General features: G+C 40.8%; 1 protein-coding gene across 1 annotated transcript in view; it reads left to right on the plus strand.

Moving 5' to 3' along the window:
• The window catches only part of LOC126189843 (cilia- and flagella-associated protein 251-like), a 794,634-nt gene that overhangs the window by 650,343 nt on the left and 117,783 nt on the right, over positions 1-26,508 (plus strand). The gene's annotated exons all lie outside the window — the stretch shown is intronic.

The raw sequence follows: 26,508 nt of genomic DNA on the forward strand, positions 1-26,508 counted from the left end.
TGAATTCTTCAAATGACATATGATTTGTGTCCAAGTTTAACCCCCATCTTTTAGCATCGCCAGCTAGAGCACTGATTATTATATTAATTTTTTCCTGGTCTTTCAGATAGTTTGGAAAATTTCTTTCACAGTTTTTCACAAAGCCAAGGTGATGCTACCCATTATGCTTTTTAGCAGGTTCGAACCTTTCTTTGCCCTCTGATAATTTGCTGTAAACTACTTTCTCAGTACCATGATTAGGATTTTCTCTTATTTTTCTTTCCAAGTCATGCACTTTACCTTGGATTTGAGAAGTGTTGTGCTCACACTTCTTTTTGCAAGTAGCAATTTGTTTGAACAATTCCCTGCCTGTTTCTGTCACTGATTGTTTAATTTGAGCAAACTCAGTGTTACACTTTGTTAGTTCTTCAGATTTAAGGCCGAACATTTTTTCGTCAACCTTCATTAAAACTATGGGCTCTACTTGGTCTCGAATTTTTAGTATTTCTGAATCAAATCGTTCATTGATGTCATTAATCTGTCCTTGTATATTAGCAACATTACTGTCAATAGCATCAACTTCAAATTAAAAGTCTCTAATTGCATTGCTCACAGTGCCTACTTTTATGTCCATCTTTTCGATTTGGTTACTAATGTTTGTTCCTTGCATTTCGATCTGCTTACTCTGAGTTTGATCGAGTGTCCTAATCCATTTATTAATGTCACTGTTCTGTGCTACAATCTGTGCAGACAATATTTTGAACAAATTTGTCATATCTAGTGTCTTTTCGCTTGTCGTTTCTGCTATGTATTTGTATTCAAATGCTGCTTCTCGCAGCTCAGTTACTTCCCTTTTGACCTTTGGTGAGTCAAACATGTCCCTTGACTCATTTGCATAACCACTATCTTCAATCAGATCGCCTTCCATATGTTGCCTTATCTTGCCTACATGGTTTGAATTTGGTCTTTTACATGTACAAGGTATTCCACATTATCTTGTTGTCGTCACGTGGCAGCATCTATGAGTGCACTTGTCAAACTGCTACTAGCCAGCGCATTTTGCACACTCCCATCTTGATGTTTTTGGTTCATTTCCAGTTTTTTGTCCATCTTAGTTATTGTTATATTTATATATCTTTAACTTTCAAACTTAGGTAATGTTCTGTTATTTATTTTTTCTAATGTGTTACAGGTTCGTGCCACTGGATGTTTCATGTTTCATTTACTTTTGTTTTACTCTTATATAACATTATCCTCCAATTAATACAAAGAATTTAAATAGTAAAGAGAAAACATTTTACACAACTTACCACTTCGTTACAATAGGCCAAAGACATTAAATAGTGAAAAAAAACATACTTGACATTGAACAGAATTAATCAGTGCAAAATATTTACGGTATTATTTATGGAGTTAGAAAGTCTTTTCAAGAAGTATTTGTATGGAGTGCAGCCATGTATGGAAGGGAAACATGAACGATAAATAGTTCAGACAGAAAGAGCACAGAAGCTTTTTAAATGTGGTCCTACAGAAGAATGCTGAAGATTAGATGGGTAGACCACATAACTAATAAGGAGGTACTGAATAGAATTGTGGAGAAGAGGAATTTGTGGCACAACTTGACTAGAAGGAGGGATCAGTTGGTAGGACACGTTCTTAGGCATCAAGGAGTCATCAATTTAGTATTGGAGAAAAGCATGGGGGGTAAAAATCATAGAGGGAGACCAAGGCATGAATACATTAAACAGATTCAGAAGGATGTAGGTTGCAGTAGTTATTTGGAGATGAAGAAGCTTGCACAGGATAGAGTAACTTGGAGAGCTGCATCAGACCAGTCTCTGGACTGAAGACCACCACCACCACAACAACAACAACAACAACAACAACATGAACAGCAAGGGTCCCAACAAACTCCCCTGGGACACACCCAAAGTTACTTCTACATCTGACAATGACTCTCCATCCATAACATACTGTGTCCTTCCTATCAAAAAGTCCTCAATGCAGTCGCAAATTTCACTTAATACACCATATGACTGCACTTTTGACAATAAGTGTAGTGGCAGTACTGAGTCAAATGCTTTTTGGAAATCTAGAAATACGGCATCTACTTGGTTGTCTTGATCCAAAGCTTTCAGTATGTCATGTAATAAAAGTGCGAGTTGTTCACAGGATCGATGTTTTCAAAATCCACGCTTATTGGCATTGAGATCATTCCGTTCGAGATACCTCATGATGTTTGAGCTCCAAACATGTTCCAAGATTCTACAAGGATATTGGATAGTAGTGGATCACTTCTACTACAGTTCTTGTTGTCAGATGTGACATGTACATTATTCTAAGAACTGGGCTCAGTTTTGTGTTCAAGGGATATATGATAGATTATAGTTAGAAAAGGGCTAACTCAGCCACAAATTCAGTATAGAATCTGACCAGGACTCATCAGGGTCTGGAGTATTTTCCAATTTTAATGATTTCAGCTGTTTCTCGATGCTACTGACATTAATATTTATTTTGTTCATCTTTTCAGTGGAACAAGGATTAAATTGGAGCAATTCTCCTCAATTTTCCTTTGTAAAGGAACATTTTGAAATGGAGTTAACCGTTTCGGCTTTTGCTTCGCTACCCTCAATTTCAGTTCCTGTCTCATTTGCTAGGGACTGGACACTAACTTTGCTGCCACTAACAGCCTTTACATATGACCATAATTTCTTTGGGTTCTATGAAAGACCACTTGATAATATTTTGCTACAGCAGTCACTGAAGGCTTCATGCATTGCTCTCTTGACAGCTAAATGGGTTTCATTCAGTAACTCTCTATCTATAGCCCTATACTTTCTTTTACACCTATTACACAGTAATCTTGTTTCCTTAGAAGTTTCTTTACAGCGACTATGTGCTGTGGAGGTTCCCTCCTATAATGAACTGTTCTTCTGAGTACATATCTGTCCAGTGTATGGTCAACTATTCTTTTAAACCTGAGCCAGAGTTCCTCTACATGCTCCTGCCCTATACTGAAAGTTTCAAGTTCCTCACTGATATATGACAATATTGATTAATATTGATTTTTTTATCTAGTTTACTGAACATATATATCTTTCTGCTTGTTTTAGTTGTCCTTTGTACTTTGGTAATCATTGTTGACATAACCATGTCATGGTCACTGATACCAGTTTCAAGCAAGGTGGTGCAGTGGTTAGCGTGCTGGACATTTGTTTGGGAGGTCGATGGTTCAAACCTGTGTCCGGCCATCCTGATTTAGATTTTCTGTGATTGCCCTAAATCACTTCCGGCAAATGCCGTGATGGTTTCTTTGAAAGGGCTCAGCCAGTTTCCTTCCCCATCCTTCCGTAATCCAATGGTAGTGATGACCTCGCTGTTTGGTCCCCTCCCCTGAATGAACCAACCAATCAACCAGTTTCAATGTGGACACCCTCAAAGAAGTCAGGTCTATTCGTTGCTATTAGATCCAATATATTTCCATCATGAAAGGGTTCCTAACTACCTGTTCTAGGTAGTTTTCAGAGGAGGCATTTAATAAAGTTTCACAGGATGCCTTATCATGCCCACCACCATCAGAACTGTAATTTTCTCAATTAATTGTTGGATGATTAAAGTCTCCACTGATGATTACAGTACAACCGGGGACCTAGTGAACTGAGGTTTTCTCTAAAGTTTTCAGTCACATCAGGAGCTGAGTCAGATGGGAGACAGAGGGATCCAATTATCATTTTATATCCTCCCCTGATAATGAGTCTTGCCCAAAACAATCTCACATGCAGCTTCAACTTCTGTCTCAGTCGATTTTAGTTTTTTGTCTACTGCAATAAATACACCACCTCCCTTTCCCACTTGCCTATCTTTTTGATATACACTTCAGTTTCCCCCAAAAATCCCACTGCTATCACATTCAGGATTTGGCCAGCTTTCTGTACTTAGTATTATGTGAGCTTCATTGTTTTCACGAGCACTTCAAACTCTGGCACTTTGTTGCAAATCCTTCAGCACTTTGCTGTGAGGATTTTAATACTCTCGTCTGTGGGAGACATTTCTTTCAATCTTACACTGATACTTCTGGGTTTCCTACAGCTGCCATTAATTGGATTGGATGGAGAGGCAACTAATCTAAAAAACCAATGTGTCTATTCTACACGTAGTCAGCTACTTGAGTAGCAGTCTCTGATGTGTGGTGCACACCTGATCTATTGAGGGCAGCCCTACAGTTCGCACCCCTATGGCACAAGTCAAGTAAGTCAAAGCCTTGCTTGTCACAGAACCTTTGAAGTGTCTGGTTCATTCCTTCCACTTGACTCAGAACCAAAGGGCCATGATCAGTTCTGCAAACAATGCTGCAAATTTTGAGCTTCATTGAAACTCCATGCGAAAGACTGGTCTTCTCAACCTTCTCTGCTGGTCGCTGAAATGATCCAAGAATGACCTAGGAGCCAAACTGACAGGTGTCATTTCTTCCAATGTGCCCCACAATATGCAACCAAGCACCCTGTTCCCTTAGTGGCTGCTGGAATACCCTCTTCAACATGCTAAATGAGGCCTCCTGGCATACATACTGAGTGCACGTGGTGCCCTTCCCTGACCTTTGCTGCCATTTCCCAGGAGGAAAGTGTATATGCAGACAAGGAAAAAAAATACCCAGATATCCTGGTTAAAAATGTGCTATTCCCTGGGCTAAGCCACAGTAGGTTTTTTGTTGATTTTCCCTCAGAACGGTAAAACTTATCAATCCTTTGAATGATTAACGTATCATATTCTGGTGTAGAACTTCCCGTCACTTTATGGGGGAAAAAATGGAGAGAAGCTTTGGAAAGACCATTCATGGAAAAAAAATGGGGAGAAGTTTTGGAAAGACCTTTGATGTGCAGCAACATATACGCTGCATATTTTTGTATTATGAAAGTATAAATTCGAATCCCACCAAACACAGCACCTTACTTTCTGGAACGTTGGAACTGAGATTGTGATACCCTTTTGTAAGCCAATCATATCTCATGCCACATGATCTTGCCAGCCGATGACAGCAAATATTCAGAGCATAGTACACGTGTTGTAGTCAGCCAATAGTGAGATCACTGGTAATGTAAACGCACAAAGAGGAAAAGTTAATGGTTTACATTAATATACATTGTGTAGCTACAAGAAAAGCTAAGCTTTTGCATTATTGGTCTCTAAGATTGATTAGCTAAAAGACAAGCTAAGCTTTCACATGTAATATTGGTCTTCTCTTGCATTTGTGTATTTTAAGAAACATCACACAAATGTGCCGGTAAATTTAAAATAATGACATTTATGTTTGGTCTTCTGGGCTCAAAATTCTTGTAAGTGGCTGGTCCTCAAAGTGTTAAGTTTTAAACTAGAGTCAGACTCTCTGTTTACTTTGAAAGTAATGCTTTTCAAACCATCATTTGCAATACTTTCCCCGAGACTGTTAGAGATGGGTTCATTTTAGCAGTTGCCAGAAAACAGGCATTATTGTGCGTGCGCAGCTGCGATGAGGTAGGAAGCCGCATGTTAGTATTTCTACAGCATTAAGAGATCTTACATTGCGCCATAAAAGAAATACGGTGTCATAGCATACTCCGAGAGCATCGGAATTTCGTAAACCATACTAAAATGCACAATTCGGCTTGAAGTGCACATTGGTTTGTCCAGATTCACAATGAAGTAGGCCCCACATGATATTAAGCTTTTCAATGTAGTTTTCGGGATGTAAATTTTCTTGGAGTACCAGCACTGTACTATCTCACATTTCTTTTTTATTAGGGCGTAATGCCATACATGGCAGAAAATGAAACCGTGCACTTTAAATCCAGCGAACAAATCAAACTAGCCAATACTGTGGAATAAAACACTTCGTTTCAAATAAACTGATCGCCCCAGCAGAAACAATTAAACAAGCCAAATATCTTTAGCAAACAAACAAAAATAACTTCACTGTGCTGCAAGGCGATTAATGCTTGACTGCCTAAAACATATAAATAAAATAAAAAAACTGAAAGTAGTAATATATTTTTGCCTTCCATAATTATGTTAATTATTTTAATTCACTTGTTAGCTCCTGGCCACAGAAATCCATTTTGTTTACATTCGATGTGGGAGCTGTAAACGAAGAAGAAACAGTGAAATCATTTAACGTAATCACGGGACACGTGGAGACTAACTCTCTCTCCACTACAACTCAGACAACTCTGCACATACACAAATCTGGCAGCTTGGGCGCGCCAGAAAAATTTTTCTCGTTAGATCTGGCTGCTTGCTGCCACCACCGATGCAAATAACAGCCACACTTCAAGTAGCCGGAGGCAGGAGATGGTACTGCTCATACACAAGTCAATTGCACATGTGCATGAGCCCACTGACAACTGCTCAAACGAACCTAATGCAAACAGTTGTAACGTCACGCTCATAGAAAGCAATCTACTGTTACAAAGTATTGCACCGTCTTCGTCCTAAGGCCTTTGACAGATTTTTGCTGTTTGCAGATGCTTGTGCATGTTTTGTTGTTGTAAATGACGCATTTCCTTTGCAATTAAGTTTTACTTTGATTTTTTTTCTCTTGTTTATGTTTTATTGCTGCAATATTATCCTACAGTAGAAGGAGACTGTAATATTCCTTGTTAGAGTATCAGTTCTTACAAGTCAAAATTACGAAAATTTAACTGAACTAAAGCAATGAAAAATACATGGAATTTCGAAAAATTCCCGGGTTTCTCCCGGATGAAAAAATTCCAGCTTTTTCCCGGATTTCCCAGTCATTTGCCTAACGTTTTAAAACAGGTTTCCCCAGATCAGGTGAAGTCAGTCCCACTGGCTCAGTTTCAATTTCAGTGAAAGACAGCAGCTCAAACTTTTTGGTGAGGATGATCAGTACGATACCCCGAGTCCTCCCTGGTCCCCTCCCCCCTGTGTAGACACACCTAGATCTACTATCAACAGATCACTTGCAGTCAAGTGGATGGGTAATGACAGATGCTGTACTTTCTGCACAGGAGAGGTCAGTACTTGAGGTTAGAGATGGGTCGAACTCGTTCATTCCCATGAACTACTTCATTCATTTCACTCTTTGCCGTGAAGCATTCAAATGAAGTAGTTCATGCATGAAGTACGGAAGCCTGGTGAAGTTGCCCAGTTCGCCGCTCAGCTGCGGATGCGCTCGCTTCGCTTTTTTTTTTTTTTTTCTTTATTGTGATTTTGATCACCTTACACAAAGGCGGGCTGTCAGCAGCATAGTACGCCGCTCTTCAGCCTTGAGTTTTACAATAAGTATTACAGATAGGTGGCACAGAGAATACAATCAAAACGGTGGGCAAAAAATGTAGACACTAAAAAACAAAAAACATGGAGCCGTTCACGCTGGACGAGAAATATCACTAACACTAGTTGACACGGCGCACATAACATGGATGACAGTGACGGCACACGTGAACAGTGGTGGCGTGACAGCAAAAGAACACTAAACACAAACGAAGGCACACACATGAGACACTGATGGCGATGATCTCCGGCGCGCGAATGTTCACTGAGTGTGTGCGAGTCCGAGGACCTGCCAAGAGAGGAGGAGGAGGAAGGGGAGTGGGAGAGGGAGAAGGGAGGGCAGAGATACCATGGGCAGGGGAGAGAGGGGGAGGGGGAGGGGAAGCCCGTGGGAAGAGGGACGGAGGAAGGGGGATGGGGGAAAAGGAAAGAGAAGGGAGGGAGGGTGCCTAAAGGGAAGGACACAGGAAGTGGGGGGGAGGATCAAAGTTGATAGGAGGGGTAGATGGAGGGGAGGAGGACATCATCAGGGAGGGGGAGCTGGCGGAAGCCACCTTGGGAGAGGGTAAGGAGGGTGGAGAGATGGAGACCGGGTGGGACGTGGGAATACAGGTGCGGCAGTGGGCGGGGGCGGGAGAGGATGGGTGAGACAAGCGGGTGGGGAGGATCGAGTTTGCGGGAGGTGTACAGGATCCGTATCCTTTCAAGGAAAAGGAGGAGGTGGGGGAAGGGGATGAGATCAGACAGGATCCGCATGGGGGAGGGGAGACGGATGCAATAAGTGAGGCGGAGAGCATGGTGTTCAAGGATTTGGAGGGATTTATAAAAGGTAGGGGGGACGGAGATCTGGGCTGGATGGGCGTAACGAAGGATAGGGCGGATGAGGGATTTATAGGTGTGGAGAATGGTGGAGGGGTCCAGACCCCACATACAGCCAGAAAGGAGCTTGAGGAGACGGAGTCGGGAGCGTGCCTTGGCTTGGATTGTCCGGAGATGGGGAGTCCAGGAGAGTCGACGGTCGAGGGTGACACCAAGGTACTTAAGGGTGGGAGTGAGGGCGATAGGACGGCCATAGATGGTTAGATAGAAATCAAGGAGGCGGAAGGAAGAGGTGGTTTTGCCTACAATGATCGCCTGGGTTTTGGAGGGATTGACCTTCAGCAACCAAAGGTGAACCGGTCAAGATGGGATTGGAGAAGGTGTTGGGAGCACTGCAGGGTGGGGGCAAGGGCAAGGAAGGTGGTGTCATTGGCAAACTGGAGAAGGTGGACGGGGGGTGGCGGCGGCGGCATGTCCGTCGTATACAAAAGGTACAGAAGGGGGTAGAGGACGGAGCCTTGGGGCACACCGGCGGAGGGGAAAAAGGTGTAGGAATCTGTGTTATGGATGGTGATGTAGGAAGGACGGTGGGAGAGAAAGGAACTGATCAGATGGATGTAGTTAATGAGAAGGCTGAAGGTTTGGAGCTTTAAGAGAAGACCGGAATGCCATACGCGGTCATAAGCACGTTCGAGGTCCAGGGAGAGGAAGATTGCGGAGCGACGGGACTCGCTTCGCCTCACTTGTACAATAAAGCTTCGTAATACTTCATAATTTAACCAACAGATGGCCAAACTATGCAGTAACGTGCATGCAACATTTTACGTTCTTACAGCATCTGAGTTAACTTAAATAGAGCATGGTCGAGGGGGACAAAGGAAAGATAAACAGAGAAGCCTGTCACATATAAAGAAGGTATTACATTTAATCTTGCTCAACATTTTCTCATGAAGCGCCCAAAAAAGTCTTTATCTGCCAAATTAAACATTATTTGTTGTATTCATGGACTGAAAACTAGGGCTACCAACGAAATGCAGTCCAATTTTATGTTCCTTTTAAAACATAATCCAAAATAGAATGAGTATGTTTACCACTGTCACAAAGTCTATATACCTACGTTAAGTAATTATTCAGAAGTTTTCCTGTAGATTTTATTTTTGTTGAGAATAATAACCCTCCAGATTCAAAACGTAAACTGTCACCTGTAGTCATTGGTACGATTTCACGTAAAATCCCTCTTTCAGTGTTATTAACAAACCTCTTATTTTCATGTTGGCTGTGCATGCTCACACAGCCAGCCTCTTCGTTTGTATCTTTAATATTCATTTGTCTGCAAGCGCTGCCAATGGTAGGCTACCCGTAGACGCGAAGTTTAACTGCACAAATAGTCACAGGTAATGATGTCAGCACTGCAGGAAGCAGCTGACGCTGCACTCTCCTCGCCCCTCACCTCCCCAACCCCTTGTAAACCTATCATTCCCCACAAACACCGCGCGATTCGTCGACAGGCAGTAGAGGGAGGACTGAAGTGAAGGGAGAATGAGTGACGTAGCACCGATGTAGTGGGAGAGGGGGAGAGAGTGAGTGAACTAGAAAAAAGTGTGGAGTGTGCTATCTGTGGAGTGTTTGAAGTACCAGTTCATTGAAATTGGGTGGTTAGTTCATACTTCACTGGAGTGAAGCGTTCATTTGAACGACTCATTCACGAGCTCCCCATCACTACTTGAGGTACCGATAGCTGTGGTATGGGTGTCACGGGTACACAGCTCTTGGGAGCTCTTCAAACATGCTGATTGACAGCAGCTGCCAATCATTTGACAATATTTGGACAATTTTCAGCTGCTTACAAATAGCATCCCATCTTTGAGAACAGTATTTACACTGGGTGCATTTTGTCTGGTGCAATGTATTACAAGACAGTGAAAAAATGACTTTAAATAAAGTCCACTGATTATCTTTTAATCTGTTGGGCTAAAAAGCTGCTAATTCCATACAAGAACTGAAGCAGATACACAAAAACGTGATTTCTATTAAAACAACACAGAAACCTGTTGTAAAAATTACTAGTTTCCTAAAACGTTTGATGTTAATTATAGTCATTCACAAAGTCAAAAACAGAGTTAATTTATGATCGATGCAAATAATGTAGAGGGCTATTCCTCTTTACCGAGCGAGGTGGCATAGTGGTTAGCACACCAGACTCTTATTCGGGAGGACGACGGTTCAATCCCGCGTCCGGCCATCCAAATTTAGGTTTTCCCTGATTTCCCTAAATTGCTCCAGGCAAATGCCAGGATGGTCCCTTTGAAAGGGCACAGCCAACATCCTTCCCCATCCTTCCCTGGTCTCCTCTCCCAAAACATCCCAATCCTCTTTAAGGGAAAACTAGATGTAACACAATACGTCATTTAGAAAATCTGCTACAGTAGTAACTAAAGCACAAATGCCGATTTGCTACAAACTGCTCACACATTATGCAAAGGACAATGGTAGCTTCCTACAGTTCTCAAAAATGTACGTTTATTTGCTACAAAATAAATTACCTATCCAAAACACTCGAACCGGTAACTTACGAAAATATAGTTTTGGAAGCATTTGAAAATTGTCAGTCTAAACCATTTCTCACTGAACTGTATAATGAAATAAGAGAATGACTGTTTTGAACAAAGATAGGCCTACCGTTCTCAAAAAATTTTTAAACAGTAGAGTTAAATTAAGGTCTACAATTGACGATAACAGTACTAGTTTGTCACAGCAGCGACACTCGCGAATATTGGAAATTACACAATATATCACAATACAAATGGGTATTGATACAATCAATGAAAGATTATGCAGAACCGATGCAGAGAGTAAGATATGCGATCTCATACAGGGGCAATTTCCAAAGTCGGCTGTTATAAATAAATAAACATGCATGTTGTACAGATTTTTCACTCAGCCGGTTCTGTGCACAATTCTACACTGGCGTTCTGAAGAATAATACTGCAGCGTAAGTCTGTCTCAATCAAAATCACTAAATGTGCAGCACCAACAAAGCACGTCTTCTACCTGTTGCAGCTAACAATGCAAGATGTATTTGAATCCAAATTCAAATTTTTGCATAAACGCTTTCCACCTCATAAGTTGTGAATGAATTGGTCTAAATTTCTTGAAAAATATAAGGGCTCGGCGATCAGTGTAAATGATAGTTATGTTTCCCCACAGATAATCCATGAACTTTCTGAATCTTCAAATTATTGTCAAAGCTTCTCACTCTGTCACACTGTAATTTCTCTTATAGTTAATCAATGATGTGCTTGTAAATGCAGTTTCATATGCTCTTTCTTCTCATCACCCCAAAATTTTGAAACAATTGTACTCTAACACTGTATTCGCTAGAGTTAGTTCATAGACAAATAGGTCAACTAAGGTCAAGATTGTATGAAATTCTGTCCTCTTTCAAGGCCTTCTTAAAATGATTAAAAGCTGTCTGACACTCACTTGTTTAAGCAAAAGCTGCCTTAGGACTTAAAAATCTATTCAAACATGGGTTGCTGAATACTTACCCAGACACAAAATTTCTGTAAAAATTACACCAATTCATAAAAGAATTTAACTGTCTCCGATTGTTTGGAGGTGGACATTTCTTAATTGCTGTTATCCTTTTGGGTTCAACTCTACTGTCAAAGGTGGATAAGATCCTGGCTAAGGATTTTATTTCCATTCTCATAAATTCACATTTTTTAATCTTAAGGGTCGTGCCCACTTTCTCAAAGCTTGAAAATACTCATTTGATAGGTATCAAGAATTTTATTCACAATAGATCAGCTTTGTCATACAGGATGTAGTAGTACCTACATAATAATAAAATAGTGTCAATACATTATAGTATACATTTTAAGCATGGTAGTGTACCAAATTACACCAGGATAGCTTCTAAAAATTTAATGCAATAAACTATACTATAACATAATATAGTATTGTATAGTATAGTATGCCCTGTACATAGTGTATTGTGTTTTGTATACACAATGTAATTACACAGGACTAACCATGGCACACAATAATATGTTTAGTTACAGAAAACTGTTAAATGCTAATATTGTATTGTATTTTTATTGATCCAGGCAGTATTGTACATCTGTACATATGATATTGGACAGCTCAAGAGAGCTATTTACAAGTAATTTTTACAAATTCATTTTTACATTATTTTGTAGCAAGGAAATTATCTATCTTAAACAAAACAGTTAATACAAATCATAGAAATGCACAGTTGTACATATGATATTGGACAGGTCAAGAGAACGTATTTGCAAGTAATTATTAATAAATCGATTTTACATTATTTTGTAATGAGGAAGTTAGCTATCTTTAACAAAACAGTAAATACAAATGTTGTATAGTAAAATACAAACAGCCAATACTAATGTAATAATAAAATATCTTCCTCAGGCATCTCAAAGAATTCTTTAATGTCATAAAATATATGATCTGACAGCCATCTGTATCACTTAATTTAAAAAAATTATATCCACAGACTGAACATGGATTGGCAGTTTATTGAACATTTTGTCTCTGGGGTATAGTAGTGCACCCACATTTCATCTGTGGTCACAAACCGGTGCAAAAAATCTTGTTCATTACTCCCAAAATGGACCAAACATTTTCCAATATGTCCATTCTCATGCGTTTTTGGTGCAGCATTAAGGGTCATGTCACCAAGCGTGCAGATAATTTTTTCATTTTTAATTCTTCAGTTAAAATGTGATATACCCTTTCAGATGACATCTGGCAAGCATGAGCAATTTCACACACTTTCAATCGGCAATCCTCCATTACCATTTTGTGCACTTTTGCAATGATTTCTGGCATAGTGACACCTCTTGGCCGACCACTGCATGGATCATCATCTAAGCTCTTCTGACCAAATTTAAATTCATTTGTCCACTTGGCAACAGTTGAATATAAAGGACCAGAGTCCTCCAGTGTATTCTGGAAATCAGCATGTAAGTCCTTTGCTTTCATACCTTTCTTTACAAAGTACTTAATCACTGCTCGAATCTTGATTTTTTCCATCTTCGCAAATCACTGTGCGGGAACAACAACAGTGCCACATCACTGCCCCAGCTCTCTTCCTAGAGCACTTATGTGGCACGTGTTTACAGGCAACAGTCCAATGAATATCACATGAACAAATCTTTGCGCTAGCACTGACCTCTCATGGTGATTACGGGAACTTTGCAAACTGCCCTCGTAAGAACTAATGGTTTGGTGATTGAGTTTATTGTTTTTTTAATGATGTTATCCAATAACCAATAACAGTCCATACTTTTAGAACCTGAAAATTTGGATACAGCTTTTATAACACCAGCAGGTGTGACAGCCCTACATCGAAATACCAGGTTAACAGGCAGTGGTGTTCCAACAAGGCCCATTGCAGATGAATTTGTTCCTTTAATACTGTTACTTATTTCTTTAACTGAGTTTAAAAAGTACTGTTTAATTCCTCAGGTTCAAGCAGAGCTGTTTCTGTGCATTTTGGTGTATTCCCTTGTTTTATTATTTCCCATGCTGCCTTGTGTTTATTGCGAGCCCTTTCTATATACACTCCTGGAAATGGAAAAAAGAACACATTGACACCGGTGTGTCAGACCCACCATACTTGCTCCGGACACTGCGAGAGGGCTGTACAAGCAATGATCACATGCACGGCACAGCGGACACACCAGGAACCGCGGTGTTGACCGTCGAATGGCGCTAGCTGCGCAGCATTTGTGCACCGCCGCTGTCAGTGTCAGCCAGTTTGCCGTGGCATACGGAGCTCCATCGCAGTCTTTAACACTGGTAGCATGCCGCGACAGCATGGACGTGAACCGTATGTGCAGTTGACGGACTTTGAGCGAGGGAGTATAGTGGGCATGCGGGAGGCCGGGTGGACGTACCGCCGAATTGCTCAACACGTGGGGCGTGAGGTCTCCACAGTACATCGATGTTGTCGCCAGTGGTCGGCGGAAGGTGCACGTGCCCGTCGACCTGGGACTGGACCGCAGCGACGCACGGATGCACGCCAAGACCGTAGGATCCTACGCAGTGCCGTAGGGGACCGCACCGCCACTTCCCAGCAAATTAGGGACACTGTTGCTCCTGGGGTATCGGCGAGGACCATTCACAACCGTCTCCATGAAGCTGGGCTACGGTCCCGCACACCGTTAGGCCGTCTTCCGCTCACGCCCCAACATCGTGCAACCCGCCTCCAGTGGTGTCGCGACAGGCGTGAATGGAGGGACGAATGGAGACGTGTCGTCTTCAGCGATGAGAGTTGCTTCTGCCTTGGTGCCAATGATGGTCGTATGTGTGTTTGGCGCCGTGCAGGTGAGCGCCACAATCAGGACTGCATACGACCGAGGCACACAGGACCAACACCCGGCATCATGGTGTGGGGAGCGATCTCCTACACTGGCCGTACACCACTGGTGATCATCGAGGGGACACTGAATAGTGCACGGTACATCCAAACCGTCATCGAACCCATCATTCTACCATTCCTAGACCGGCAAGGGAACTTGCTGTTCCAACAGGACAATGCACGTCCGCATGTATCCCGTGCCACCCAACGTGCTCTAGAAGGTGTAAGTCAACTACCCTGGCCAGCAAGATCTCCGGATCTGTCCCCCATTGAGCATGTTTGGGACTGGATGAAGCGTCGTCTCACGCGATCTGCACGTCCAGCACGAACGCTGGTCCAACTGAGGCGCTAGGTGGAAATGGCATGGCAAGCCGTTCCACAGGACTACATCCAGCATCTCTACGATCATCTCCATGGGAGAATAGCAGCCTGCATTGCTGCGAAAGGTGGATATACACTGTACTAGTGCCGACATTGTGCATGCTCTGTTGCCTGTGTCTATGTGCCTGTGGTTCTGTCAGTGTGATCATGTGATGTATCTGACCCCAGGAATGTGTCAATAAAGTTTCCCCTTCCTGGGACAATGAATTCACGGTGTTCTTATTTCAATTTCCAGGAGTGTATTTGGATTTGTTTGTATATTAAGTGTGGTTTTCCAGTTTTTCATTACTATGTTTAGGAACTGTATCAATTTAGGATCTACTTTGTATATTTCCAATATTTGTAGTAACCATGAGTGGGGTACACTATCAAAAGCTTTTTGGTAATCAATGTATGCGTATGTAGTGACCTTTGTTTAGTTTTAGCTTGATATGTCACCTCTGCATCTATTATCAGTTGCTCTTTACATCCTTGTACTCCTTTGCAACAGCCTTTTTGTTCTTCATTTATAATTTTGTTCTGTGTCGTATGTGTCATTAATTTCTGTCTAATGACTGAAGTTAATATTTTGTATATTGTTGGTAGGCATGTTATAGGGTGATATTTAGCTGGGTTTGCTGTGTCTGCTTGATCTTTATGTTTCAGATACGTTATTCCATGTGTAAGTGTATCAGGGAATGTGTATGGGTCTGCAATGTAACTGTTAAATAATTTAATTTGATGTGAATGTGTTGAGGTGAACTTCTTGAGCCAGAAATTTGCTATTTTATCTTTTCCAGGGGCTTTCCAATTGTGAGTAGAATTAATTGCTTGGGTGACTTCATGTTGCAAAATTATCACTTCAGGCATTTGTGGTATCATCTTGTATGTATCTGTTTCTGCTTGTATCCACCGTGCACGCCTGTTATGTTGTACTGGGTTTGACCATATGTTGCTCCAGAAGTGTTCCATGTCTGTTATGTTTGGTGGATTGTCTATTATTATTATTATTATTATTATTATTATGCCCTATCAATCCACATCTTTTGTTAGTAGGTAAATTATCCATTAGTATCTCTGTAGCATCCCTAACATTCCAAGTGTTATCCAAATGTTTCATTTTATTGATTCACTTCTCATGCATATTCTCGCATCCTCTCCCTATTTCTCCTATTGTACCATGAAGCTTTTTTAAAAGTTTCTATAACATAACTTCATTTCTGTTTGGACCAGTACTCTCCAAGAAAATATGACTCAAATTCCTCAAAAGTTTCCCCTCAAACTTTTTATAAAAGACATAAGATATACATCCCCTTTAGGATCAAACACTATATTATTAAAACTACTACTGTCCCTTACATGTACTACCACATCTGAAGCAGCACCACTTCTGTCTTGTACAGTTCTCTCTGAACTCCCTACCATATTCCCAGTCACAGAAATGGTCCTTTTAACTTCTTCCACCTCCATTTTAGTCTTTTTGATATGTTCCTGGAAAACTCAACTGTAATATTCCTTCACTTGAGTTGTTTTTGTTCACACTTTTCAGCTTGAGCTTCTACATTTTTATCTGAGCATTTTACCTTTTCCTTTATGTTGCTCTCAGATTTTGTTTGTTTTTCATTTAATTCCAATTCAGTTTCCTTAAAGGTTTCTCATCATCTTTGAATTTATGAGAATCTGCATTTCCCTTCAACTTGAGCTCTGTCATCATCTTTTGCTAACCCATTTTCCAATTCCCATTTAAAGTCCTTCAAGCCATGTTCCAGTTTGTTATCTAGTACCTTTTTTGACTCATCTGCCTTTTTGCTAACAGTTTCTATTCGCCCACTCAGTTCTTTATGCAGTTCTTTCTGCCCATCTTCCATTTTATGCTGTGATCTTCTTATCTGCCCACTCACTTTTTTCTGCCCATCTTCCATTTTCTGCTGCCCTTCTTTCATTTTTGCAAACAGTAATACAAACATAGTGTCTACTCCTCTCTTCTCATCTACTTCTCTTTCACACTTGGCTCCAGCTTAATGACAAATCCTTCTTTTTATATTTTCCATAACAATTCTCTATCTTTATTTACCACTTGTTCACTTCCTCACAGTACCTGTTCATCTTCGTTAACCATCATTTTGTAGGCCCAATGAATACAGGCATATCAAAACAAATTACCCATTCCACTAAATTTTGAACTTTGATACAAAAATTAACAGATTCCATCACGGCAGCATTAAAACGACACTGCCCTGTCACAACACAGTTGACATATGTGATGATAACAGATCAGAGGGTTTCACAAAATGTAATTGTATTGTCTAAAACAGCACCTCCTCAAACATTGACTGATCTAGAACTGACCATGTTTAACTACTCAGACTGACAATACCCTGACCTGTCTCCCCTAATGACTGATGACCACGGATATTAAGTCCCATAGTGCTCAGAACCATTTGAACCCCCCGTCTCCCCTAAATGTACCAGCCCAGAAATTTTAAGTTAATTATAACCAAGAGAATTCTACTTTTTTCAACATGGCTGAACATTGCATTTACACATGCAAATAATTTCCCAAAACCCATAGTATCATGAATGATCACCCATTAGCCCAAATTAGATAATTATCACTGATAAGATATTCTCCTAAAACAAATGAACAATGCATGATGTATTTCCAACTACTAATGCAATGGTGTTTAATGCATAGCATGCAAAAGGCATTGGCAGAGCACAATAATCATTAGGTAAAATGCGGAACAACAAAACATGCAGATGTAGATAAACACTTCCAGAATACATACATAAAGAAGTATTTGCAATTAAAAGAATACAAAAAGAAACCAAAACCTTTTACCTCTTATCTCAATAGTATTAGTAATTAATGTTTGTAAAAATGACTTTGTTGGAAACTAATGGGTTTGTGAAATTATTATGGTTGTGAAAAGAAATAATTAAATAAATGAATGCAATTTTTAACTACTGCTCTAAATAAACCAGAATAGTATTAAAATATGCGAATTTTCAATTTCATAAAGTGAATGACCAGGGAAAGTTACTGTTGTATCTGTACAAAGAGTTTTTACATCACTGATTAGAATGATGTAGTTCATAGTGTCTCTTAACCAACATTCCTTCAAAACAATTTTCACTTAGCTGACACTGCTGACATGTCATCCACATCCACATTGTTAGTCCATGATCCTTAAGCATGTAATCCAATAATTGATGTCATCTTGCTGGTCTCCTTGATCATTAGTGCCCATTGTGAATGTAACAGGTATGCTTGGTGTTTGCAGAATTAACTCCAATCTACATATCTGTATGCAATGATGAGAATAAAACACACTTCTTTCCACACATTAGTGTGACATGCTCTGACATCATAATGTTTGTTGTACACTTAAGCCACAGTTTACAGATTTATGGTTTACAATCACAGTGTGGCACTTCGCACAGTACAGCTGTTTGCACTACCAAAGTAAATCAAGTTGATTGTACTCTAAATCATAACTCCATGATTTAAGTAGTATAGTAAGTGCTGTGCACCATTGTCTACACAATCACAAGGTGATCAGCACACTGTACATTTACAGTTAAAGTTCTTTGTATCAACATATGGCACAAAAAAATGTTACCATACTTTCTGTTTCATTCCACAGTCCATGGTATGCACTAAATGTTAGGTGATGCATACAATCGTGCACACAGATTACTGATCTGCATATCAAAGTTTTATGCTTAATGAGCAAAACACAGTTCCGGCAAATGAGAAACATGACATTAGTCACAGTATATACCAAGATCATAAATGTAGCACTGTCTAAACACTGGCATTTCTTACTGGCCGCCAGCACAATGTGTAGCAGTGTATGCACGGCATGACAATCATCGCCACTCTCTTCTTCTCGCACCTAACTATCAACCTCTCAATATGATTCTACATTGCTCACACATCTTACTTCATATAACAGTTTCAAAAATTCTGATTTCATCAATTGACAGTTTTGTACAAAATCACAACTGTATTGCAGACTAAAGCAAGACTAACTTATAGTTTTGTGAGCTTTAGTCTGATAATGACTTGCTCCAGGATTATTACTGAACTTCATTAATTTTTAATGGTTTATAAGTTCTGTAGGTCAGAAAGTTAATTTTTAATTGGCTGTTGATTCTATCACCACATATTGTTAGTACATTATTTATCATAAGCAGCAGTCATTAAAAAATGCAGTATTAATTTATGCCTACGCAGTGGGAGTCCAGGACCTATGGGAACCATCTTGGATGTTAAAATTTAGTTATTGAAATTTTCGTAATATTTATTTATGATCTTGTGCTAATTAGTGTGTCTCACAATAGATTCAGAAAAATCAGACGATCAAAGGTAAATCAACAGAATCCAAAAATGTACAGTACTTTACTTATAACTACACTGAAAGTTTGGACAATATGAAATCTATAATTAAGAATATCTTTTAAACTAATTAAGTTTGGGTTAATGTAAATACTTCACTAAGCAGAGGAAAAATAGTCTTTTAATTTGGAAGTGGTCTTTCCTTCTGAATTTACCTATTAGCTCATGAGATTTTTTTTTTAATAGAAGTATGAAATTTTGTACTTGCAATAACTGATGATTGCCATTATTTCTGATGAAACTAATTACTTCATTGCAACCAGGTCGAAATTACTTCATTGCAACCAGGTCGACAAGTCGAATGATCTTAATAATCCAGTTTATGGAGGAATTTGTTTCTCAAACTGCCTATTGGCTTCTGTCTCAGGTTCTTTGGATGACATTCTTCTGATGATTTTACTGACATTTCACCAACACATGTGGCAGGCATTGTCAAAGCTTCATCCTCCATTGCTTGTGGTGACTGTGTGTTACTGGGGTGCCTATGTCCAAGGGCTTCTCTGCAGTCACTTCCAGTGTGGTTCTCCTCTTGCTACCTGCGACGGTCGTTCACTGCAGCATGGGAAGCCAGGATCCATTTACCTTAAGGATTTTTCTTTCTTGTTGAAGTTATTTCCATGTTTTTGTATTTCTATAGCTTCTCTGAACAAGCAGGTGTGATGGTGATTCTCTACAACCAGAACTTCCATGTCGGTGAATTTTACTATGTGGTCGGTCTCACACAGTGCATGCTCTGCCACAGCTGGTTTCTCCACCTGCCCCAACTTGCAATGTTGCTTATGTTCCTTGATCCTGGTGATGACTGATCATCCAGTCATTCTGACATACGCTTTTCCACATGTGCACAGTATGCGGTGTATTCCTGACATTGCAAGTGGGTCCCTTTTCTTCTTTGACGATCTAAGACACTCTTTGATCTTCTTTATCAGTTTGAAAATCATCTTTATGCTAAGTTTATGCAATATATGGCCAATTCTGGCCCTCATTCTGGGAATGTATGGGAGAAAGGCCGTACACGGCATTTCTTTTTCTGATTTGTCACTTTGCCGAGTGTTTGGCTATCTAATATAACTTGTGGAGTACCCATTGCTCTTCAGAAACTTTCCAGGTGTTGCATTTCATGTCTGAGGTACTGCAGCTCACATATTTGTCCTGCTCGCATTACAAGCGTATTAACCATGTCTCTTTTCTGGCTCGCGTGGTGGTTTTTGCCAGTATCAGTCCGTGTGTGTCAGTATTTGATACATGCTGTGTCCCAGGTTTTCAACATCCCTTGTGGCCAGCACATCTAGAAATGGTAGTTTTTGTCCTTTTCTTCTTCCATAGTAAATTTTATGTTGGCATGAAGGCTGTTCAAGTGTCTTAGGAAGTAACCGAGTTGTTCTTCACCATGGCTCCACTCAACAAAAATATCATCAACGTATCTGTACCACACCTTACATCTACATGTACATTTATACTCCACAATCCACCCAACAGTGTGTGGTGGAGGGCACTTTAAGTGCCACTGTCATTACATCCCTTTCCTGTTCCACTCTCGTATGGTTCGTGGGAAGAACAACTGCCAGAAAGCCTCTGCACACGCTCGAATCTCTCTAATTTTACATTTGTGATCTCCTCGGGAGGTATAAGTAGGGGGAAGCAATATATTCGATACCTCATCCAGAAACGCACCCTCTTGAAACCTGGACAGTAAGCTACACCGTGATGCAGCGTGCCTCTCTTGAAGGGTCTGCCACTTGAGTTTGCTAAACATCTCCGTAATGCTATCACGCTTACCAAATAACCCTGTGATGAAATGCTCTGCTCTTCTTTGGATCTTCTCTATCTCCTCTGTCAACCCGACCTGGTACGGATCCTACACTGATGAGCAATACTCAAGTATAGGCCAAACGAGTGTTTTGTAAGGCACCTCCTTTGTTGATGGACTACATTTTCTAAGGACTCTCCCAATGAATCTCAACATGGCACCCACCTTACCAACAATTAATTTTATATGATCCTTCCACTTCAAATCGTTCCATACGCATACTCCCAGATATTTTACAGAAGTAACTGCTACCAGTGTTTGTTCCGCTATCATATAATCATACAATAAAGGATCCTTCTTTCTATGTAATACATTACATTTGTCTATGTTAAGGGTCAGTTGCCACTCCCTGCACCAAGTGCCTATCCGCTGCAGATCTTCCTGCATTTCGCTGCAATTTTCTAATGCTGCAACTTCTCTGTATACTACCGCATCATCCGTGAAAAGCCGCATGAAACTTCTGACACTAGGTCATTGATATATATTTTGAAAATCAATGGTCCCATAACCCTCCCCTGTGGTATGCCAGAGGTTACTTTAACGTCTGTAGACGTCTCTCCATTGAGAACAACATGCTGTGTTCTGTTTGCTAAAAACTCTTCAATCCAGCTGCATAGCTGGTCTGATATTCCGTAGGCTCTTACTTTGTTTATCAGGTGACAGTGCGGAACTGTATCAAACACCTTCTGGATGTCAAGGAAAATGGCATCTACCTGGGAGCCAGTATCTAATATTTTCTGGGTCTCATGATCAAATAAAGCAAGTTGGGTCTCACACGATCACTGTTTCTGGAATCCATGTTGATTCCTACAGAGTAGATTCTGGGTTTCCAGAAATGACATGATACGTGGGCAAAAAACATGTTCTATAATTCTACAACAGATCGATGTCAGAGATATAGGCCTATAGTTTTGTGCATCTGCTCGACGACCCTTCTTGATAACTGGGACTACCTGTGCTCTTTTCCAATCATTTGGAACCTTCCGTTCCTCCAGAGACTTGCAGTACACGGCTGTTAGAAGGGGGCAAGTTCTTTCGCATACTCTGTGTAGAATCAAATTGGTATCCCATCAGGTCCAGTGGACTTTCCTCTGTTGAGTGATTTCAGTTGCTTTTCTATTCCTTGAACACTTATTTCGATGTCAGCCATTTTTCGTTCGTGAGAGGACTTAGAGAAGGAACTGCAGTGCAGTCTTCCTCTGTGAAACAGCTTTGGAAAAAGGTGTTTAGTATTTCAGCTTTACGTGTGTCATCCTCTGTTTCAATGCCATCATCATCCCACAGTGTCTGGATATGCTGTTTCTAGTCACTTACTGATATAACGTAAGACCACAACTTCCTAGGATTTTCTGTCAAGAGAGTACATAGAATTTTATTTTTCGAATTCACTGAATGCTTCACACAAAGCCCTCCTTACACTAACTTTGACATCGTTTAGCTTCTGTTTGTCTGAGAGGTTTTGGCTGCGTTTAAACTTGCAGTGAAGCTCTCTTTACTTTTGCAGTAGTTTCCTAACTTTGTTGTTGAACCATGGTGGGTCTTTCCTGTCCCTCACAGTTTTACTCGGCATGTACCTGTCTAAAACGTATTTTACGATTGCCTTGAACTTTTTCCATAAACACTCCACATTGTCAGTGTCAGAACAGAAATTTTTGTTTTGATCTGTTAGGTAGTCTGAAATCTGCCTCTTATTACTCTTGCTAAACAGATAAACCTTCCTCCCTTTTTTATATTCCTATTTACTTCCATATTCAGCGATGCTGCAATGACCTTATGATCGCTGATTCCCTGTTCTGTGCTAGAGTCAAAAAGTTTGGGTCTGTTTATTATCAGTAGGTCCAAGATGTTATCTCCATGAGTCGGTTCTCTGTTTAATTGCTCGAGGTAATTTTCGGATAGTACACTCAGTATAATGTCACCCGATGCTCTGTCCCTACCACCCGTCCTAAACATCTGAGTGTCCCAGTCTATGTCTGGTAAATTGAAATCTCCACCTAAGACTCTAACATGCTGAGGAAATTTATGTGAAATGTATTCCAGATTTTCTCTCAGTTGTTATGCCACTAATGCTGCTGAGTCGGGAGGTTGGTAAAAGGAGCCAATTATTAACCTAGCTCGGTTGTTGAGTATAACCTCCACCCATAATAATTCACAGGAAGTATCCACTTCTATTTCACTACAGGATAAACTGCTACTAACAGTGACAAACACGCCTCCACTGGTTGCATGCAATCTATCCTTTCTAAACATCGTCTGCGCCTTTGTAAAAATTTCGGCAGAATTTATCTCTGGCTTCAGCCAGCTTTCCATACCTATAACAATTTCAGCTTTGGTGCTTTCTATCTGCGCTTGAAGTCCCAGTACTTTACCAATGCAGCTTTGACAGTTTACAATTCCAATACCGATTGCTGCTTGGTCCCCACATGTCCTGACTTTGCCCCACACCCGTTGAGGCCGTTGCCCTTTCTGTACTTGCCCGAGGCCATCTAACCTAAAAAACCGCCCAGTCCATGCCACACAGCCCCTGCTACCCATGTAGCTGACTACTGTGTGTAGTGGACTCCTGACCTATCCAGTGGAGCCCGAAACCCCACCACCCTGTGGTGCAAGTCGAGGAATCTGCAGCCCACACGGTCGCAGAACCGTCTCAGCCTCTGATTCAGACCAAATTTATATGGTTATTAAAATACAAGACTGCCTAGTAAATGCAGTAATGCTGTTACTTGCGCACTGCTGACAAACTGCTCGGCGGCAGAAGGAGACTATGCAATTTTACACTATTCAGGTACTAAAACGCAATGCTACAACTCTCAAATACTATAATACGCATGAAATTTATGAATTAAACAATGAAAGTACCCAAAAAAACGCAAAGGTGTATAAGCGCCAAGTACAGTGCCTGTGATTTGAAATATTCCATGAAGAAGCTTCGTGCGTTTTTTTTTATTATTATTATTATTATTATTCTGAATGTTTTCCCTGCTTTTCTTCCATTTTTCTATCTTTTTCCATCCTCTACATCTCTCTTTTGCCACTCCTACCATTTCTAACACTCCAACCACCCTCTCTTGTTGTGATGAATCCCATCACATGTTCTGTCTGTTCTTCTCAAAATCATGCTTTTGCACTATCAAAATTAAGATCCCACATTCTGTTTCTTGAAACCTGCTTGTCCCTAGGAGTTACTCCCAAAGGTCTAACACTGAAAGACCCTATTTCTGGATGTAATCCTACTCTACACCAGCCTCTTTTATAGTTTCAAATACAGCAGTCTTTTGCACTTACCTGACTTATCTGTGATCTATATGCCTCATCTACCGATTTCCACTCCACAAGACTTCTCTCCTTCTACAAGATTCTGCAGTTACTTGCCCCTCACATTTCCCTGGATGGTATCATCTGCCAAGCCAACTTCAGACTGCAACAACATGCCAGGCTTCACCTCAAAAAGCTATCCCACCTTCTCGTAAACTGCCTCAACATTGTTGTTTCCCTTCCTGTTGCTCTGCAACTCCCCAAACAGCCATACCATCAGCCACCATTCCTCTCCTACGAACTGAGCTTGGTCAACCTCCTTAACATCCCACAGCCTTTGCCACTGCCTCCCAGAACTGTAATAACTCATAATCACAAGAACCAGTCACAACAGTACAGTGTTCTCAACCTCGTACAAAGTACTTTCTCCCCCCCCCCCCCCCCCCCCCCGCCCCAAATTATCTGTATTATCAAGTGCCTCACATTCAGCCCTAAAACTGCATTTAACCATGCTGCTTTAGTGAAGGACTTACTTCCCTTTATGTGTAATGTCAACTGGAAATATCACTTTGCAACCCAATCTCCAAACCTTTCCAACAGCAAACGTGACATTGAACTATGCCTTGAACAGTTCTGACCACAATCCCAACTTGATCCACCACCACTACCTCAGAATCATCCCTTACAAGCCTTCCAAGAATTCCTCACATCCAGCACTGCGTCACAACCTTTCCTTAGGTCCCTACAACGTGACCCTGACCTATCCTCCGCAGAACTCCAGGCTCTACATTCCCTAAAAGCTGGCGACTCCATCATTCTCATCGCAGCAGACAAAAGATCTACCACTGCGGTACTTGAATGACAGGCGTATGTTAGTGAAGGTCTATGCCAGCTGTCTGACACCTCTACATACAGTATCTGCCACCAAGGTGCCATTCCTGTGATTCAAACTGACCTGCAGTCCCTCTTAAAAACCTCAGGCCCCTCACAAAGACCTGCACCACAATCCATAGGACTTCTTACCCCAGCCAAACCATGCACCTCCGCCTTTTACCTTCTTCCTAAGACCCACAAATCCAATCATCCTGGTTGTCCTATAGATGCTGGCTTCAAAGCACCCACTGAACATATCTCTACCTCAGTTGATCAACACCTGCAACCTATAGTACAAAGACTTCCCTCCTATATTATAGATATCAACAATTTCCTAGATAATCTGAAATCTGTGCCCGTCCCACTCCCACCACACACTTTGCTTGTCACCACTGATGCCACTCCCCTCTATGCCAACATCCCACAAATATATGGTCTGTCTGCTGCTGAACATTGCCTCAATAAATGCCCACCTGATTCCAAGGCTATGACATCATTCTTGCTCACCTTAATCAACTTTATACTTACCAACAATTACTTCACCTTTGAGTGGCAGAAACAGATCAGGGGTACGGCCATAGGAACCAGGATGGCTCCTTCCTATGCCAGCCTTTTCATGGGTCACTTGTAGGGGGTTTTCCTGGGATCCATAAGTCTTCAGCCCATGGTTTGATTTAGATACATTGATGACATCTTTGTCATGTGGACTCATGGTGAGGCTGCCCTAATAAAATTCCTGGAATCTCTTAAATACCTTCTCCCAATTAAATTTCACTTGATAGTATTCCAAGTCCCACACCACTTTCCTTGATGTTGATGTCATCCTCACTGAAGGCCAGCCACACATTTCTGTCCACATCAAACCTACTAACAAACAAAAGTACAATACATTTGAAATCCTTTTGATGTCAGATGTTCCCTCCCATAATGCCTTGACATTCGAAGCAAATGTATTTGTTTGAATGCAGACTCTTTACAGCTATACATCATCACTCTCACTTCAGCCTTCACTGGACATAATTATCCCAACAACATGGCTCAGCACAATTTAAGAACTGATAGTTGATGTATCATGACAAATGCTGAACAAGACCTATTCTTAAGTGAAGTATACCTTGAAGCCACAACTGTAAGATTACATATTTCATCACTTCCAGTTTGAAGCAGAATATAAAGCAGTAGGCAAGGACTTAATCTGAAGTCTCTGTGGAAATTTGTATCTAAAATCTTTGTTGATACCCTCAAGCCAACACCAGAATGTAGCCTTTCATAGAGTTTTGATGTATTCTAGGTGTATGTGAGACAAATTCTTCTGTACATGCAAACATTTTTAATATACGTTATGCACAT

Source organism: Schistocerca cancellata, chromosome 1 (assembly GCF_023864275.1).
Source record: "Schistocerca cancellata isolate TAMUIC-IGC-003103 chromosome 1, iqSchCanc2.1, whole genome shotgun sequence".
In the NCBI taxonomy this organism is placed as follows: domain Eukaryota; kingdom Metazoa; phylum Arthropoda; class Insecta; order Orthoptera; family Acrididae; genus Schistocerca; species Schistocerca cancellata.